Genomic DNA, 19,184 nt, shown 5'->3' on the forward strand with positions numbered 1-19,184 from the left:
CCACTGAGAAAGAAGATGGTCTTGTCAAGTTTGCAGACTTTAACTTTTCCCTCTGTAAGATGCAGACGAGAGTGGCATGCCCTGTGGTTCTGATGGATGGAAGGGCTGTGCGCTCAATCCAACGTTGGGCATACAGTGTGATCAATGCTTTAGCATGGCCAAAGCTGCCTCTAGATGACATGAGAAGATTTTCATGAGTGTGTGTGTGTGTTTTTGTGTGTGTGTGTGTGCATACTTTGATGGATTTGTGCAGATAATAGAAACTGAGTGGGCGGGAGACTGGACAGCATGCCAGAACATAGAAAACGATTTTGTAAGGTTTATTGTTGGTTTTTTTTTTTTGTTAGTTTGTTTTTGTGTGTGTGTGTGTGTTCAAGGAACAGCAGACACTTTCCAAGGGGTGAAGCGTAGCATTTATGGGAGTGGACTGGTGTTGTAAAAGGCTGGAAAGTTATTGGTTAAGAAGGTTGTTTTAGCAAGGACTTCTTAGGGGTTCTCAGAATCCAGTGAGTGTCGGTACTTTTTTTCTGGGCAGAAGCTTTACACATTTGCTGAGAAGGCTCAGTCACTAGCTAAAAGGTCATGTCTTAGGGTTGACTTTGGACTTTGGTGGTGATGACTTGGATGATCTTCTTCCTGTTCCGTCGGAAGTTTGCTATTCTGGTTAAAGGAGACTCCAAAGGAAAAATACCCGAGAAGATGGAACCATTTATGCTCATTTGTGGAGTAGGTGGTTTCCTTAAATGGGTGGCTTGTGCCATTTTCTTTTTCCTTCTGTTAGTGTCAGAATGCAGCTTGCTACACACAGTCCTTTCCTTAGAAATGTCTCTCCCTCTAGACTTGTTTTCTTACTGTAGTGCTAAGAGAGAGAAGAGAAGAGAAGAGAAGAGAAGAGAAGAGAAGAGAAGAGAAGAGAAGAGAAGAAGAGAGAGCAGCGAGAAGAGGAGAGGATCAGGGAGGTAGAATGTGACTGATACCAAACCCCGCCTTCAGGATCTCACAGCTGTTTTTTTTAAAATAGGATTTATTACATGGGGAAGGGACTTAGAGGAAAGCGGGAGGGAGAGCAGGGGTAGAAGAAAGAGAAGAGAGAGTGAGCGTGAGTGATCAAAATGACATACACACACGCATGAAGTTGTTAAAGGTTTTCTTGGCTAGCATCATTTAAATTGTGCTAAATCGCCTTTTCATAAACCCATCAAATACTTCACAAATGCATTGGACACACAACTGAAGACATTGACACGACATTGTCCCCCAGAATACACTAGGTAACTGGTACTTTGTCATGGAAGGATAGAGCCTCACGGACCCTTCCTTGACCCATGATTGACTGTTTATAGGCAGAGTGCGGTCCATGGCAGATGCTGTGAGATCCTGTTTACATATGTCGTGCCATGAAGGTAATAGTTTATGGATCCTTTCTCCACCTTCAAGCTTTTACATTCATGGTCCATGCAGATGCTATGCAGGCTGCTGGGGGAGAAAAGGCATCAATTATAGCCATGAGACCTATGAACTGCAATGTCAATCTGACAAGCAGGAAGTGTCTAGTGTTGCAGTATTGGTACAGCTGTTACGGGGCTAACTACCTGCTTTCAGTTTGCATTTGAGGCCTGCTGTACAGGAGAGAATACATCCCTGATACGGTAGACATGGTTAAAAGTTCATGGCTAGGGATGTCATAGGTGCTGGTAGGCTTGGTGGTGGTGGGAGAATCCTCCTACTGTTGCTTAGCTAAGTTGAACTGAAACCAAACTACGTTCCAAATATCAACATTTTACTTACAGACAAATGCTGCTCTCAGCATTCATCAGAGAAGCTTCTATTTGCGCTAAACAGCAGCGACTGCCTGGTCACTTGGAATGCCAAGAATCAGGGATAACTTCCAACCTTAGCCCAGAGGGGGCAGAAGGCTTCAGTCCTGGCTCCACATTTCCCCTGGAACCCATTTTTCTTTCTATAGTGCATTTAAACTCCGTGTTTCCCAGTGTGTTTATTTGTAAGATGGATCTAATTTTGTCCTTGAAAAGCCCTTAGAAAGTCTGTCAGGACCAGGGGAAGGCATGTGGTGCTTAGGGATGGCGTTCAAGTTTTAAAAGTGATTTATCTTGGCCTAGGGGCCAAATGGCACAGCCTGAAAATGTGATAAATCTAGCAAATAAGTAAACAAATAAATAAATAAACATAAATGCCTTGGAGGAGGCAACCGGCCAGTAGGCGGGCAGGCAGTTGGCGTTTAGTTTTACAAGAACAGCTGTGGATCCTACATGCCCAGGACAGTTAGAACAGTTTCATTTCCTCCCGAGAACGGCTCGTCTAGGTGTAGAACAGACTTGAGACTGGTTCTGTGAATGTGCTTCCCCAAGACAGTGACGTCATGGATAGGGACACAGCTTGGGGTGGGTATTTCTTTCTTCCTATTCTGTGTAATCCCATAAAGCCAGGAACCACAGATTACACAGTTCATTGCATAAGCTTTTTTTTTTTAATACACACCCTCTGAACATCTATTGTAGCATGACTAATATAACCCAGAGACAGATATTGGGGTTCAACCTGAAGGTCAGAAAAGCAAAACAGCCAGCCCCTGGCTCTTACCTCTACCTCAGTCTGAAATGGCGATCCTGCCTCCAGGAATCTCAGAAAGAGACTGTGTCTGAAAGCTGTCTCCTCTTGTCTTACAATCCTGTCTAGGGTTGGCATTAAAGGCATGCACCACCCAGTTTCTATGGCACACTAGCGTGGCTACTGGGATTAAAGGTGTGTGCCACCACTGCCTGGCCTGTAAGGCTGACCAGTGGGGCTGTTTTACTCTGATCTTCAGGCAAGCTTTATTTATGAAAATGCAAACGAAGTATCACTACAGTTCATGAAGTAAACAAATGGAGGCTGTCTAGCTTATTGCTGTGCACACTGACATTCCTGACACACATGTGTCAGAGGATGTGTGTAAGAATTGCACAAGTTAGTGTCAGCAGGTAGGTCTGTCTTCAGCACCCTTACAGACCGAAGGGGAAGGTCAAAGTGGGATTTTCTTCTGAAATGACCCTTTGTAATCAGAGTCAGTGAGAGTGAGGGCAAGCAGGAAAACATTTCCTTTTTCCATGTCCTTTCGTGTGAGGTGTGGCCCAGCTTTATGGCGGGTCTTCCTGCCGGTGTGCTGGAGAAAATCCCTCCCAGGAGTGTCCAGCAGTGTGGGCTTTAGTTGAATGTAAATGATGTCAGGTTGATAACCACTGTCTACCAGTCATCTGCCTGTCATGTTCCCATCTCTCTCTGTGAACAGTGTGACGCCTGGGTCCGTTGGCTACTGGGCCTGTCCATTCTTACGTTTGCAAACAGCCTGTGTGCTTTGTTATCTGTCCCAGAGAGCTGAGAAGGTCACTCGTGGTCCCAGTTATCTGCTTGCCGACTCAGGACCCATCTTGGACAAGGCCTCATCTGTCATCTTGTCTTTTCCTCTGCCCCCACTGTTAATGGGCAAAACCAAAACCGAACAAAATCTTTTTTCTTTTTCTTTTTTGAGACAGGGTTTCTATGTAGCTTTGGAGCCTGTCCTGGAACTAGCTCTGCTGGCCTCCAACTCACAGAGATCTGCCTGCCTCTGCCTCCTGAGTGCTGGAATTAAAGGCGTGCGCCACTACCATCAGTCAAAAAAAAAATCTATTTTCCAGGAGCTTTTAACAGCACCTTACAGATTCTCTATTAGAGAACAATCTTAGCAACAATTATGCTCAGAAACATTTGGTGGTTCTTCATTATTTACAGGTTAAAAATGAAAATCCCCAGCCCGGTTTTCGAAATCCTTTATAACTCGCCTTTGATTGACATGCACTTTGTGATTCCTCTTCAGTGCCTGTCTCTGACCAGGCTTCCGGCTCTCACCCCAAAGCAGGTGCTGCTTCTTCCTTTCTCCCCTCAGGGACCCGCAGGAGCTCCAGAGAAAATCCCATTTGTTTCCTTGCCTGTTTATAGGACCCAGGCTTCCACTCGCCTTCCTCTCAGTTCTGCTCAATGTTACACATTCTTTAAGCTCCATTGCAAATCTACCCTTCTCTAGGATTCCTTTTAATTTTTAAATTTTTTTCCTTATCTAGATTCTTTTCAATTTTTAAAATACTCTTAGGCAGCTTCATACATTTTTTGTAATGAATTTTAGTCCTTTTCACCCCTCATTACCATGCCTATTCCCCCCCCCACCCCGCATCCTTTTCCCACTGAAGACTCCTTCTTAGCAAACCCCGTTCTTAGTTTCCTGTCTGTATGTGGGTTTCCTGCATGAGCACGGTGGGAGAATATTTGCTGGGGCACCGACAACTAGTGGTTATACCACTGAAGGGAATGACACCCTTCCCCTATCCGACATTAGCTCTCAATACTCCTTCAGGTCAATGTTGAATATCTCTCCTTGATTGCTCTCCATATGGATAAATATATGTATTCTGCTATGAGCTTCAGGAATATGCCTATTTCCAACCCCCAGTGCTGAGATTCTTTTACTGAGGCTCTGGGGATCTGAATCCAGGTCCTTATGTGTGCTCATCAGATACTCTACTGACTGAGCTAGCTCTCCAGTCCTGTATCCTTGAACAACCAGAAAAATGTGCTCCTGAGGTAAAATTTAGTTATCATTATCACTATAGCCATCCCATTGAACATGGACACCAAGAATTTGCCAGTTTTATTCTTTACTTTTATTATTTTTCAGGAATGCTGATAAAAAGATATACATACCACATTGGTTTGCCTTTTGTGTTTGAAAAGACTAGAGTGAGAAACACTTGGGCCTAAATCTTCCCTCGCTCCCCGTAGAGTGGCGGAAGGTGTTAAGGAAAGAGCCAGCTTCTGAGGCCTGCAATCCCTTCTCACCACAGCTTACCACGCAGCCTTGGCCGAGTCACTCAAGGCCTTAATGTCCTTATTCAGGAGAAGGGGACAGGGAGAGCAGTTGGGACTGAGCTCAGCTAATGCTCAGGAAAACCTCAGACTGTAAAGTTCACTTGAAGGCTCCCTCTTTTCTCTGCTGACTCAGCTCACCATCTCTAGCATCTTCTACGTTTGCTCCCATCCGCCCTCAGCTTGGGAACCTGGAGCTGAGGACCTCTCCTAGGAAACAGCTGTCTGCTCTTTCTCAAGTGTGAAGGGCTCTTCTGTCATCCTCCTTTGGCATAACACCGAGAAACGGAGTGAGGTTGCTCATTTGTCTATCTCTCACGAATGAGGTTGACCATTTGTCTATCCCTCTTGCTGTTCTTTGTGACTCGGTTGTTCCTCTTGGGGATGGTCAGAGCAGCTGATATCAATGCAGAATCTCTTCTGGAACTCAACTCACCACCAGGGGCAAACACATCATTATTTTGTGAATGACCAAGAAAAGAAAAGGAGCTGCCACTCTTAATATGCCACGTACCATTGACAGCAAGGATCAGTCGTATTTCAGAGCCATTAATTGTGGAATTCAAGCATGCTTAACCGATCACCTCTACTCTTCTGAGCCTTGGGTAGAACATGGGAGCTTCCAGCTTCCTCTCAGGACCACAGTCTCCTCTGCAGACCTTGCCCTATCCCGAGATGCACCCAGCTGACCTCACGCTTCTCCCAGGACTTCCATCCTGTGAGTGCAAGATGGAGGTGGGCACAGAGCACAGTGCTGGAGGCTGGCAATGCTTAGACATGTCAACATCAGCCTCCCTTTCCCCGTTTTCCCTGTTAAATCTGCATGGTAAGATGTGTGTCGGAGGCAGACTCATCCAGCTTGGAGGAGGCACTTTATGGAGTTTATACATTCTGTTTTTCAGAGACACCAGAAGGAAAAGGATCCCAGTCCATGTGCATTGTAGCCTTGACTAACTTCTTGCAGAGAGGCTATCCTGAGATTGTGGATGGTGTCTGGTTAGCCATTTTAACTTGGGATTTTGTACTGTGGGCAAAATTAAGGTGCATCTAGTGTCACTTTCAATGTGTTAAGTAACTGGATACCCTGGAGCTTGGTCCAAGAAGCAAAATAATCCCCATCCCCTGCAAGACAGATGTTAAAGGTGGCCAGAAGGTTCAAAGCCGTTTGCAGCAAAAGGCTTGCTCCTTGTACACGGGGCGGGAGTACTCTCTGTTCTCAGGCGTCACCGCCAACTGCAGACATTTCAGCCGTTTCTTCCTTCACGAGTCTTGGGTTTCAGGCGGGGAGGTAACCAGACCCTTCACATTTGCTACAGTGATGCGGTTTGGGGCTTTGTGTTTTGACCTTAAAGTCACCTGCTCCTCTCGAAGCATTGTCGCCCTGTTGGGTCAGGCTTCTACTCTCCGGATTGTCTTAGCAACATTGGCAGGGATTCGCTGCTCAAACTCATGCCGTCATCTCCTGTGGTTCCTGCTTTGGGAACAGGGAGGGTTGTCGGATGCCAGCTGCAGGTGTAGATTAGCTTCCCCAGCGTGCATGTGATAGATTAGAAGGCTTTGTGGAGTCCCCTGACCCCGACGATCATTCAGTCCTTCCACAGCCCCTGACCCCGATGATCATTCAATCCTTCCGCAGTCTTTGTGCCTGCTGTATGTCTCTGTGCTCTAACCATTTATCATGAGTAGAGACTTTTAACTGTTCCTGAGCTCTGAACTAGTAAGCCTAGACAGCTGAACATGGTTCACGTGGCCATCCGTATAGCCAGGGCACTTTTAACTCCAGCCAGCTCAAACCAAAGGGGAATCTACTAACCCATGCAACCAAGAAGTCCAGGGACATACCCAGAATGCCAGGAGTGGTGGCCCTAGAGTCTCAGTATGGCTCCTCAGCTCTCTCACAAGTGTCGTCTCCATATCTCTAGTCTCTTGCTGTCTTCCTCATGTTACAGATAACCTCTTTATAAGCAACAGGAAACAAAGTTGCCAACACCATAAAATGTACATCTACCTGGCTCCAGAGGAGGGAGCCATTCCATCTTTTAACATTTTTCTACTAGTCTCAAGCCAAGCCTCCTTGGGTCTCCCCATGGAATAGCCAATTGTTAATGGCTATCAGTGGCTGTCATTAGAGCTCCTCTCGACACACATGCCTCTTTCTGCCCATTTCCATCAGGGTGGGAACCTGACACAGTGATGAACCCCACTGGGCCTGTGAAGACCCACTGCACTTGGTCCCCTCTATCTTCCCAGCTCCTCCTACTCCGCCCCCATCAGCTTTTACCTTCTAAGCACACTGGACTATTCCATAACCAGAAAACCTCCCGTTACCCATAGCATTCATTTTCTCTCTGTCTTCACTGGAGCCCTGTCCTACTTCTCCACTTGTGGAAATTCTTCTCAGCCCTCAGGGTTTAATTAATGTAGACACACACATGGAGAGAGAGAGACAGAGACAGAGAGACAGAGAGAGACAGAGACACAGAGAGAGACAGAGATAGAGAGACAGAGAACATAAGGAAGGGACCCTGGACTGAGGAGGGCCAGTGTCAGAGCGATAACAACTTGTAAAGCGTTGACATTTATTAACCCTGCAGAGATACCCACTGTCCTATGCACTAAGATTCTCTTCATATTTACATAGAACCGCTACAACCCTCACTCAGATCACTGCACAGCACACTGGGGAGGAAGACACATGTGTGATTCATTTTCTTAAGGATGACATCTAAGGATTTACGTAAGGACCGAAGAATGTCTTGAGGTAATTTTGCACGTTGCAGCAGGTGGTGCGGCGATGAGCGATTGGCAGGCTCGCCTCCACGTCCACAAACTGGCTGAGGCCTTGCCATTCCAACTAGTGACCTTCCATGTTAATAACCCGATGGGATGTTCAAGGAGGCCGAGAAAGCGGCACTGCTTTGCTAGTAAATGGAGGGTCGTGAACCGCTCCAGCAGAGAAGTCCTGTGGACTAACATTTCCCCGAGCATCAGAATGAAGGAGTTGGTCAGACTGGAGGTGTTTTAAATGTCATCAGTGTGGACTCAGCCAGGCTGATGGTAACAGTCCAAGAAGTAATAACGCTGTTTTTCCAGAGTTCCCAAAGTGTTTAGTTTTTCTTTTTACTTCCAGACTGACCATATTTTCTTGTGGTTAGTTGTAGATATACTACCCCCTGCCCTGCCCCGTCCCCAACACAACAATCCAAAATCTTTCAACTGAAAAGTGACAAAATAATTGAAATTACTTTAAACCCCAAAAGGGGCTCTATTGGCTTATCAATCAGAATGATTCGCTGGATCCAGAAGTCCTAACTATGCTTCTGGTCCAATCTCTTTCCATTCCTCTTTCTTTCCCAGGCTGCTTCTATTATTCTGACTTCCTAAGACTTGTTAACCTGTGAAGATCAGTTAGCTTGCTATGGCTCTTGAGACTGAGGGTAAAAAGGCCCTGATTTAGAACCACATGACTCTGGATGACTGAGCCTGGTATAGGCTGCAGATTTTGGGATTAAGAGAACAGTTCTCAAAGAATATCTGAGGCATCAGTGTTAGATGGCAGAGGAAGGATGGGTGTTGAGCATCAGTGTTAGATGGCAGAGGAAGGATGGGTGTTGAGCGTCAGTGTTAGAAGGCAGAGGAAGGATGGGTGTTGAACATCAATGTTAGAAGACAGAGGAAGGATGGGTGTTGAGCGTCAGTGATAGATGGCAGAGGAAGGATGGGTGTTGAGCGTCAGTGTTAGAAGACAGACGAATGATGGGTGTTGAGCGTCAGTGTTAGATGGCAGAGGGATGGGTGTTGAGCATCAGTGTTAGACAGCAGAAGAAGGATGGGTGTTGAGTGTCAGTGATAGATGGCAGAGGAAGGGTGTGTGTTGAGCATCAGTGTTAGAAGGCAGAAGAAGGATGGGTGTTGAGCGTGTGTTCCTCAGCAGGGATAGGTCATGAGTATTTTTGACTATCTCACTTCTGGGAAAGGCTTCCTGTAGTGACTGAGTGGATTGTCAAGTACTTGGAGAGTAAACCCAATCCCCAGTGCTGTATTTTTTCCTTCATCTCTCTCCCATGGATGAAAGGTAACTTCTAGAGAAGTTTAAAAGCATCCATGGGTTTTAGCATTTTGTCCATTCCACCTAAAGATTACATTTGTCAAAATCATTCTAAATTTGCTATTCGAAGTCAGACATTTCAGTGCTATTGCTTTTGACCCTTGTGCCTTAGTAAACTGGTTGGCACTTTGGTAAATCTTGGCAACAGCTTTGCATACACGTCATGGGCATCCTTGGCTTCTCTCAACCTTGTGTCCTGTGGTTTTGCTACTCCTCCACTCTTTCTCACGCTTAGGAAGACCCACCATTGTGCAGCCTGATGTTCTCCATGTGGGTGTTCTCACCTGGTTCCACATCTGATGCTCAGCCAATTGGCAGGTTCGGGCTCTGTTAGAGAGGTGAGATGGTGCTATACGGAAGCTCTGGTTGACTGGGCAGGGGTACGTGGCATTAACCAGTGGCCATCAGGACAAGGCAAAGAGCTAGAGAGACACATTCTTCTCTCCCCTCCCTCCTGGGGTCCCCTTTCTCTCTGAGGCTCAGAGTGAAGCCTAAGTCAACACCTCCCGCATGTCTTTGTACTGCCCTGTAGCCTCCCTGCTTCACTTCCATTTGTTTAAAAGACTCTAAGACTCGAGTTGCCTAGGAACTGCCCCTCCCAAACAGAACTGAATTCCTGCTTCAAGTCTGTTTTCTAGGAGGCTAAGGCTAACGTAGCATTGTTTTGCTTTTGTGTGACATTTTCTCCAAAAGTGCTGATAAGACCATGTTTCTATTCCATTCCCTGTTGGCAAGATGGATAAACTGAGATGATTAAGGACACCTCACGTTCAAAGTTATTGGCTCCATCACCCAGCCGTTTAAACACACAATCCAAGCTTCCTGTCTTCTCATTAATAACTCTTGACCTCATGGAAAGTCTGGGCCTGCACATAGGAAGAGCAGAGAATTGGGAGAGCTATTCTAATTACTGAAGCCAGTAATCAAACTTAAAGTAGTTGTGTAACTGAGCTCTAGGGGACCACTTCACAGGGGATCGCTGAATGCCTAAGACAAGGGATCAGAGTCTTGGCATTGTATTAGTGTGACTGGTGATAGCGGTGCTGTGTTTTTAAGCTGTTCATTCTAAATTTAAAAATTTTTTACATTTTGGGTCATATCTTTGCTTTTTAATTAAGGATTCTAGAAAAGACAACTGAGTCCTCAAAAGAGAACAAGTGGTGAAAGTGTGGGTAAAATAGCTCAGCTTTGCCCAGGGTACGTTATGAGTGTGAGGGGAACATGACTCACTATGTGGATATTTTTCTGTTTTGATGCTATTGGTTCCAAAGTGACTTCTTCCTATTTCTTTGTGTTTACTTAAAATGAGTTCATTTTTGCCTATTATTTTAAACGTCTGTTTTTTAGATTTAAATTATTTTTGTGTATATTTTGCTTGCATGCATGTATGTAAATATGTATGTATGTATGTATGTATGTGTGTATGTACGAGCAGCATGTGTGTGCTTGGTGCCCTCAGAGGTCAGAAGAGTATATTGGCTTCCCAGGAACTGGAATTAGATGATTGTGAACTACCATGTGTGTGCTGGGAACTGAACCTAGGTCCTCTGAAAGAACAGGAAGTGCTCTTAACAGCTGAGGCATCTTTCTAGCTTCTATTTATTGTTAATTTTAATGTTTTATATTATGTTTAGCTATGAGAAAATGACCATGAAAGGGGACTCTGTAAACAGAATTTTCTGTCCTGCCTAGTCCCATAGCCATTCAGTTCCAAAGAAACACACAGAGGCTTATGTTAATTTTAAACTGCTTGGCCTTTTAGCTCAGGCTTATTATTAACTAGCTCTTAGAACTTTTATTAATCCATAATTCTGGTCTGTGTTTAGCCACATAGCTTGGTACCTTTTCTTAGTGAGGTATTCTCATCTTGTTTCCTCTGCATCCTATTTTCCTTTTCCCAGAATTCTCCTAGTCTGGTTGCCCTGCCTATACTTCCTACTTGGCTACTGGCCAATTTTATTAAACCAATTAAAATTTTATTAAACCAATATGAGTGACAAATCTTTACAGTGTACAAGAGCATAGCCCACAGCAGGAATCTAGTGTGGAAGAAGCTCTGGTGCTGAACTAAGTCTGACTCACAGTTGAAAGGGAAGCTTTACCACCTTTGGTCTTTCGGATGGGTGTGGAGGTTGATATGTGGGGTGGGCAGATTGGGCCTTGTGTTGTGTTGTCCTGCCGTCTTCCAAGGGTATTGAAAGCGCTCCTGAGAAAATGATGTCTAGACTTTAGCCGCATAACCACAGTCCTGCTTTAGACATAACAGAGCATGCGGGCTTAGAAAAAGCCAGTGCTGATCTAGCATGAACGCCGCTTCTGCCCATGGGATCCCAAAGCGTAATTATCAGAACAATATATATTCCAAGGCTGTTTCAGAGTATGCTTAGTGACCTGTGCAGAAAGCCAAGTAGACCAACATTTAAAGTATTGAAAGTGGAGGAAGCTCTGCCTTGATAGAAGGGAGTAAACTTCTCACACGTCCTGTTGGTCATGTGACAGGTTGGCGTTGAACTCCTGATGGGTTCCGTGTTTGGAGACTGGTTTTGGTTCTCAGTGGCAAGCTTCACGGAAGAAATGGTGACCCTGAAGGCTCGAGTGCAAGAACTTTACCAGGAACTAAAGCAAAGGCCTCACGTGCGTGACCAGAGAGCCTTGAAAAATGCTCGTGCTTTATAGCTGGCATGAGAGAGGCAGTGACTTAGCCGCAGTGTCTGAGGCTGTTCCCTCAGCCGTCCTGAGCTGCACCACAGGAGTTAACAGTCTATGCTGTTTTTGCTGTCACTCACCGTGACGTCTTCGGTTGTGGAATAACTGGAATGTAGTCAGGTTCTTATCAATTCTGGGAAGTTGAGTATTTGAAATATTTTGATCAAGTGTATGGAACAAATGAAAGCAGGGTGTTCTAGATTCTTCTTTTCTGACTCATTCTCTCTGGAGTCTCTGAAGAAACTTGGAGATCCTAAAAAAAGCCCCCCTGTTTACAGGGAAGATGAAGAGGTTCCAGAAACGAATAAGAATTGGCAGCTTAGTGTTGTGAACCTGTCAGCGCCTCGGGATGGAGAAACAAATGGTTGAAGGGCAAGAAAACTGGGATCTGGAGCATGGGGTAACATTTTAAAGCCAAGCACCTCTGCCAAAGATTCTTTAGCGTCCACTCCTTTCAAGATCCCAGAATTGCAATACAGACACGATGGAGTTCAAACACATTCATTTCCAGCGTACAAACAGCACTGCAGGAAGACTCACCCTTTCCCAGGAGTCGGGAAGATGCAATGTTGCCCAGTAAGGATTTACTTCTCCGAAAGAAGTTAACCAGCATTTTAGTATATGCTGAATTAGACTCTAAATGTGTAGAAGCCAGTTAGTGTTTGACTTCAGAAAAAGATATTGCAGAGAAGAATTAGTTTGACAGTCAGCACCTTCAGATAGATGGCAACTTGGTATCGTTTCCTCTTACTGCTTAGTGGAAAAGCACTAGCGGGGCCTGAACACTGTGACGGAAGTGCTGTGTGTCTGACTCTCTGTGGTCCTGCTCCCTGCATCTTCTGCTTTATATGGCTTCTCAGCACAGCCCATGAATGAATATTGACTTTAATGTCAAGCCTAGCCATCTTCGTTTCTCATCTCTTCCTCGGTTCTCTGTCATACTCCCTTCTGTCCCTTCTTTTATATTGAAGAATGAAAAAGAGTATCTGAGAGTTACAGGGTACAGGGCTTTGTTTAAGCTAGTGAGTTTCATGAAAGAAACAGGGAAACCCCAAATATTTGGGTTAAATTTCTGGTACAGTCCTCAATAATCTCAACCACAGTTAAGTTTGCCACTATCCTGACCTTAATTAGCTAAATTTCTTAAAAAAAAAAAAACCTTCACTAATATGATGATTACTCCAGTAAAGTTATGTTGTTATAATCTATAGGTTTCTAGAAGGTAAAGCTAAGATGAATATGCCTATGTATCTTTAATCCCCAGTCCAAGAACATTGGTGAAGATCAAAGATTTAGTCAGGAGACATTCTGCTTTAATGCTGTTTGGGTGTGACAGCTGCCTCTGTACTTGGAATAGATCAGTTCCATCCATCTTTTCAGACAGCTCCAAACATTTCCTCAAAGCACCAGAAATATACATCTCACGTACAGTTGTCTTATTAGGAATGATGTATTGGGGTTTCCCCACCAATTATTTTTGATTATTCTGACACGTGGCACTTGCGGCATTCCATACCCTCCAAGTTATCTTTGTATTGGGAGATGACTATGAGCAGATAATACACAATGCCATATAATTTTTAGTAGTAGTGATGGGGTATCTTCCTTTTAATATGGTTCTCTGTGTTATGTAGAGAGGCAAACATAGCATGCTAATAAGCATTCAGTACCCATCTTCTGATTGGTCTTAGTGGGAACAAACTGACCCTTCACATCCATGCCCCTGTCTCACTCTGGAGACGGACGGAGGGATGTAACACGCCACCACAAGGTGACGAGTTGTTAATTTATGTATACTTTAGGCTTGGGATTTTATTGGCATGCTGTGGGGAGACCTTAGGTTTAATGTCTCTTTCTGAGCCTTGTTTTTGGTTTGGGATGAAACTGGAAGGTGGGAGAATTGTGTATCTGGAAGACTGTGTTGTTCTTGTCCATCTCTAAGTTTCTGAGAGGAGGGGGCTGGGGAGATGGCTCAGCAATTAAGAGCACTGACTGCTCTTCTAGGGGACAGGAGTTCAATTCCTAGTACCCACATGGCACTCACAACTGTCTGTGACTCCAGTTCCAGGGGACCTGACACCTATGGCAAAACACCAATGCACATAAAATAAAAATAATAAATAAATAAATGAGTCAAAAAAGCAAAATAATTAAAAAGAAAAGAATATGAGAGGAGTGAACTCATCTCGCGAGGGGAATCCCCTTCCCAAACTGAGTACATTATCCAGACCCCCCCAACAACTATTGACAAGCACCAGCTACTTATTCTGCTGAAATCAAACAGTGATGCATTGAATTGAGATTACTCATAATCCACAACCACTCAAGGAGAACTACCAAAAGAAAAGAGAGTTCACGTAAGGTACCACATTCAGGTAATGGAGCATCCTCATCTTATCTCTGGTGGCCTGAAGGACTACCCACTTAACCCTTGCTAGCCTAATGGGAAGAAAACCCAGAAGGCACCATACCTGATGGAAGGGCTGTTAAAACAAAAGGCTAGAAAGAACCATGTAGAACCCAAAGCAGAGCAAACGACCAGGACTGGCTTGAGAAGACAGGAAGCCGAGATGGTTGTATTTGCAGGCCAGATATTTTGATATGCATATATTACTAGAATTAAATCAAGAGATGTTTCAAAGCTGTCTTCTCCAGCGTGAGCAGAAGCATGAGCCTCATACAACACGCCATCTGAGGTCCTTTTGGAAAATTCACAGGGCAGAGATGGGCTTACAGGACCCTGGGCAGTAACACAGGCCCATGGATGGGAACAGGCCACAGGTAAGGATCCAGGAGAGCCAAGCCATCTGTTCATTTGGGGTTATTCCAAATGCTGCTCTCACAGTACTGATCACAAGCGCTGTGCTCACGACATCCTTGGGTTCCTTTTGTGCTGCTCTAGGAGACGCCGCCTAAGTATTACTCTGATTTCCTGCCCACTGCCTTAGGTCGGCTTTCTGCTTCCGTGATGGAAATGTCAAGCAATAGCAACCAGAGACCTGCAAGGCAGTTTGCAAATGCTCCTTTGTTAGGGAACCATCACATCCCACATGACTGCCGCAGATGCTGCTGGTGCAAATGGCCAAGGCCTGGCTCCTGGGGGTGTCTTTCTGCGGCTAGAGAACAGGAAGGGGACAATTGAGTTAACCTCTCTGTCTCTCTCTTGTCATCCTCATCCTGGCCATTTGCTCCTCTCTGCATGGCTTCCCTGTGCCAAAGCTTGGTTAATTCTGTTTCCTCAGGCCTGGTCTTCAGATTCAAGACCCAGCATCTGGGTGAAGCCAGCGTGTGATAGATTTATGCTCAGAAAGGGCCAGACCCCAGCAGCTTTTTCAGAATATGGAAAAGAAGTGATAGGCTTTGTGGACCTGGCGGCATGGAGGCAGCATTAGATGAGGGAGCTCCCTCGCAGGGGTTAGCTAAGCACTCGGCAAGGTCTGTATGGACTGTGTGAAGAACTGTAGCAGAGGCAGAAGCATCACAACACAGGGCCCGACCTCGGGGCTCGGCAGCCACTGTTCAGCTCTTAGTTTGGTACAAAGTGCTATCGTTACTGTTTGGAAGTCACTCCCTGTAATGCGAAAGATTTCCAGAAGAACGCTAGGAGTTACAAACCCAACCATTTCAAGACGTAGAGTGACAACCGTGTAGTGTGACTTTGTAGGTTGCTACCCTGTCTTCTTTGATTTACCTGTAGAGCCTTAGGCAGGTTGGAGAGGGTAAGAGGGACGAGAGGGTAAAAAGGGAGGAGGGGAATTTCTCCCCAGTCAACCCAGAAAGCTCAGGTACCTGTGGTACTCCTTCAACAAGATCAGCTGAGGCTGAGGGATCTTTGGGGAAAACCCAAATCAGTTTGTGAGTCTGCCCCTGGGGAAGGCAGGAAGTGAGACTGATAAACAGGGAAGTGGGAAGTGGTTGCTTGGTGCTGAGTTTGGCCGGGAGTTTTGGGCTCCATTGGAGTCTTTGGTCTCCAAGCAAAACTCAGGAGGGGATTGAAACCCACAGCAACCCAAACAAGGCTGAGGCTTGGCAGGAAGTTGCTGTGGGCTGGTATGGTTCTTCACATGCTCTGGGCCTGGGCAAGTCTCTCAGAGGAGCGAGCAGCCTTTCACTGCCAATTCTGCTTCTTTGGACTCATCTGAACCCATACTGCTGAATACGGTTAGTCAGGGCTTGAGTTTTCCCAGAAGCAGAGCCCCGGTCTACCGTGTCCTTGGCGGGTGATTTCTTATTTACCATGTAGCCCGCCGGGCGAGGAAGCCTAAGGTTGTTTTTGTGGAGAATTCATACTGAGATTAGAGGGGGGCGGTGTGTGGATCTGAACAGAGATTTGGAACTGAGTTTCATAGACTGTTAGTGTGAACCCCCCCATCTCCACCCCCCAAGAGTCCTAGAAAAACAGGCGATGTCGTCATAGCAGCTGCTGATGGCCTGACAGACAGTTTCCGCAGCGCTACATGAGGCCCTTTGGTGTCCCTGTCAGGAGACTGGCAGCTGAATGACACCGAGGAGGCTGGGCCTGTATTCCCTCTGGGAATGCCGCCCTAATTGATAGACAGAAGGCAAAGAGAAGGATTGTTTTTGAACCTGAAAAGAATCCCCTTTTTTCTCCCTAAAGCTCACGCCCCCACTCTCCACAGCTTTAACTCCCCCACTTTTTTTTTTTTAAAGGTGTTTTGTTCCAGAGAAGTTACAGAGCTTAATGGAACTGAATGACTTTTACCCTTCTCAATCTGTCAGTCAAAAGCCCGACTCCAGGCCCGTTAAATAAAGTCCTTTCAGAGGCAGACAGGAGAGGAATGTGTCAGTCAGGCAACAGAGCCTGTTGTGTTTTCATCTGTCAGAGGGGTGATGTGGGGGAGAGCCTCAGGCCCCAGGCAGGGCACATTCCCAGCAGCCGCTAAGAGGCCTTGACAAATCCAGGTGTGGAGCCAGAAGGTCCCCAGTCACCCACATTCTTGAAGCGCAGACTTGGAGCCCCAGGCACTCAACTTTGCAGTCAGCTAGGAGACGTTTGGGCAAACTTTCAGCACGGGGTTCAAGCTAAGCATTTTTAACATAAAACCAACCACTAAGTGCCGGGTGACCGGGCAAGGCAAGGCTTTCAAATTAATACCCTGCTTAGTGGAAAACGCTGCAGACAGTAATGCTCCTGCCGAGGGGCCTTCGGGTAGACTCGAATTCCAAACCAATTTTGTAGCGTTGCTTTCACCCTTCCCCTAATGCTCTCCTTTCTCGTTATATGACAATCCATTAATCTTGCCCGTTTACTTAAAATTGCTGAGTGATTTTTTTTTCCTGAGAGTTCTGAACAGTTGCTTTTGTTCATTATAGATTCAGAGTTTTAGGTAAAAAAAAAAAGTCCTCTGTTAGACACACTAATGACCGATTCCTTATGTTTGAGTGACACTTCCTCTGAGGGCTTTAGGAAAAAACCGTAGTTTGAGGGTGAACCAGGGGAGAAGAGAAGTTTCTCTGAACAAACAGGGCTTGTTCTTCCTCGAGGGCTGAAGAAAACCCCCTCTGCAGCATCACTCCAGGTATTTTCATCCGGGTGTGCAGAGAGGAACCAGTCCCATCCTGGGACAGCAGCCTGGCTATGGTTTTGTAGTCCCTCAAGCCTGAAGCTTATTTGAGTTCAGGATAAACCTGAGTGTGTCATTTCTTATTTGTTTGTTGTCTCCTTTGACTTCGGAAGATTTTATTTTAGTCTTTGAATATAAGGCAAAAGCACTAGACCCTCCCTCTGCTGTTTCTCACACCATGGTCCACCTCCCACTCCGCTGCTCCCAAAGGAAGCAGCTAGAGAGGTGTGCTGTCTGCCGTCTTTCCCCCGTTACCTCTCGCCTAGATCTAGGTATTAGCGTTCAGGTAATCTTCATGACCACGCATGTTACTTAAAACACAGGTGCACCAGGCAATGAACCCTCACCTCTGTTCTCTCCTTCTGACCCCCTTCAGCCGTAATGTAGACTTGATATTTTCTACTATTCCTGTCCTTGGGCCCCCGGGAACCAGCCTGTTTGAGACAGGCTAAATTGCAATTTAAAAGACTTCTGGCATCGCCTGATAAACCTTGACACACTGAAGCAGGTCTACAGACTGACAAAATAGATATGTTGTTACTCAATGTAACAGAAGTTAAGCAACTTCCAAAGATGCGGATTTGAGTGTTTTGTCTTAATACAAGAGCTTAGAAAATAAAAATGGACGAAGCCTAGACTGATTAGATTGAATTTACTGAGCGAAGCACAACTCTTTCTCTTTTTTATTGAGGCGCTGGGAATGGAAACTAGGGCCCCACACACGATAAAGAAACAAACTTTTGCCGAGCCTTGGTGCTAGCCCTATAGCAAGCTTCTACTTCTATGTTCACAATTCTCTTCCCTCACAGTTTCTGGAAGCTCCCAGAGCCTGCAGCTCCTCAAGTTGTTTGGAAAGGCCTGTGAGTTAGAATTTAGGCTCATAGAACACTTCGGGTGGAGCGTGCTTCTCTGGGTGGAATATTAAATGAATTGCAGAGATATGAGCTGTGGGCTTCCCTAGTCCCTCCTTCACTGGTTGGTAATGAGCTGCCACACTTGAAAAAATAAAATAAAAAACCATTCTCAGCTCATTTTCTGCCTGCCCGCCTTCCCTCAGCCTAAAACAAACATGTCTCCCTGGTACTGCCAGGGAAGCCTTCTACCCAGAGACAGTTTTGCTTTTGTGCCTACAGCTTAAACTGGATGTTGTGGCTTCTGGTTTAACGCAAAGAACTACGGGAACACTTGCGAGCAAGAGCTTTCAGCTAACAGAAACTCTTAGAATGACCATGTATACTCTAGGGGGGAAACCCTTCGCATAAAGCGCCCAGGCTCCAGGTCCTCCTCGGCTGCTCCTTAGACTGCTGTTCTCCTCAGAAGGCAAGCACACAAAGTAGAACTCCAAATCAGCTAAGAGCCTCTGTTTTGCTCTGGCACCTCCAAATTCTGTTGGTCTAAGCGCCATTGTGAGCAATAGATTTTCATCATCCCCTGGTCATTTCCTGGGGCTGGGGGCAGCGGGAGGCAGACTTGGGTGAGACAGGCTCCTGCCCCTCAGCACAGATTCTGTTTCTGTGGGTTTGGTTGGGGCCACCCTGCCACCCAATACCAAATAGTACGGAGCCCACGGCTTGCTGTCAGGTAGGCGCTACGCTCCAGTATCTGCCATAGTGTGTTTTTCAGTTGTCATCTTTGAGTAATGCCCACAGAACATCTGTCCAGATGAGCTTGTGTTGTACTGGTTGCTGGCTCTTCTGTCTTAAATGGGTTTTAGTCAGCAGTCTCCTCTCTGGACTTACATACAGAAGCGACTGAATACCAAGTTTGAAAGTCTTGAGATAACTCAAATTCTTTCTATATTTTAAACTGCTTTAGTCTTCAGAACTTAAAAAGAGTCATGCTATTTTATTTGCTGAAATATATCAGTTCGTCAGTGGTAAAGTTGC

Source organism: Chionomys nivalis, chromosome 1 (genome assembly GCF_950005125.1).
Source record: "Chionomys nivalis chromosome 1, mChiNiv1.1, whole genome shotgun sequence".
Lineage (NCBI taxonomy): Eukaryota > Metazoa > Chordata > Mammalia > Rodentia > Cricetidae > Chionomys > Chionomys nivalis.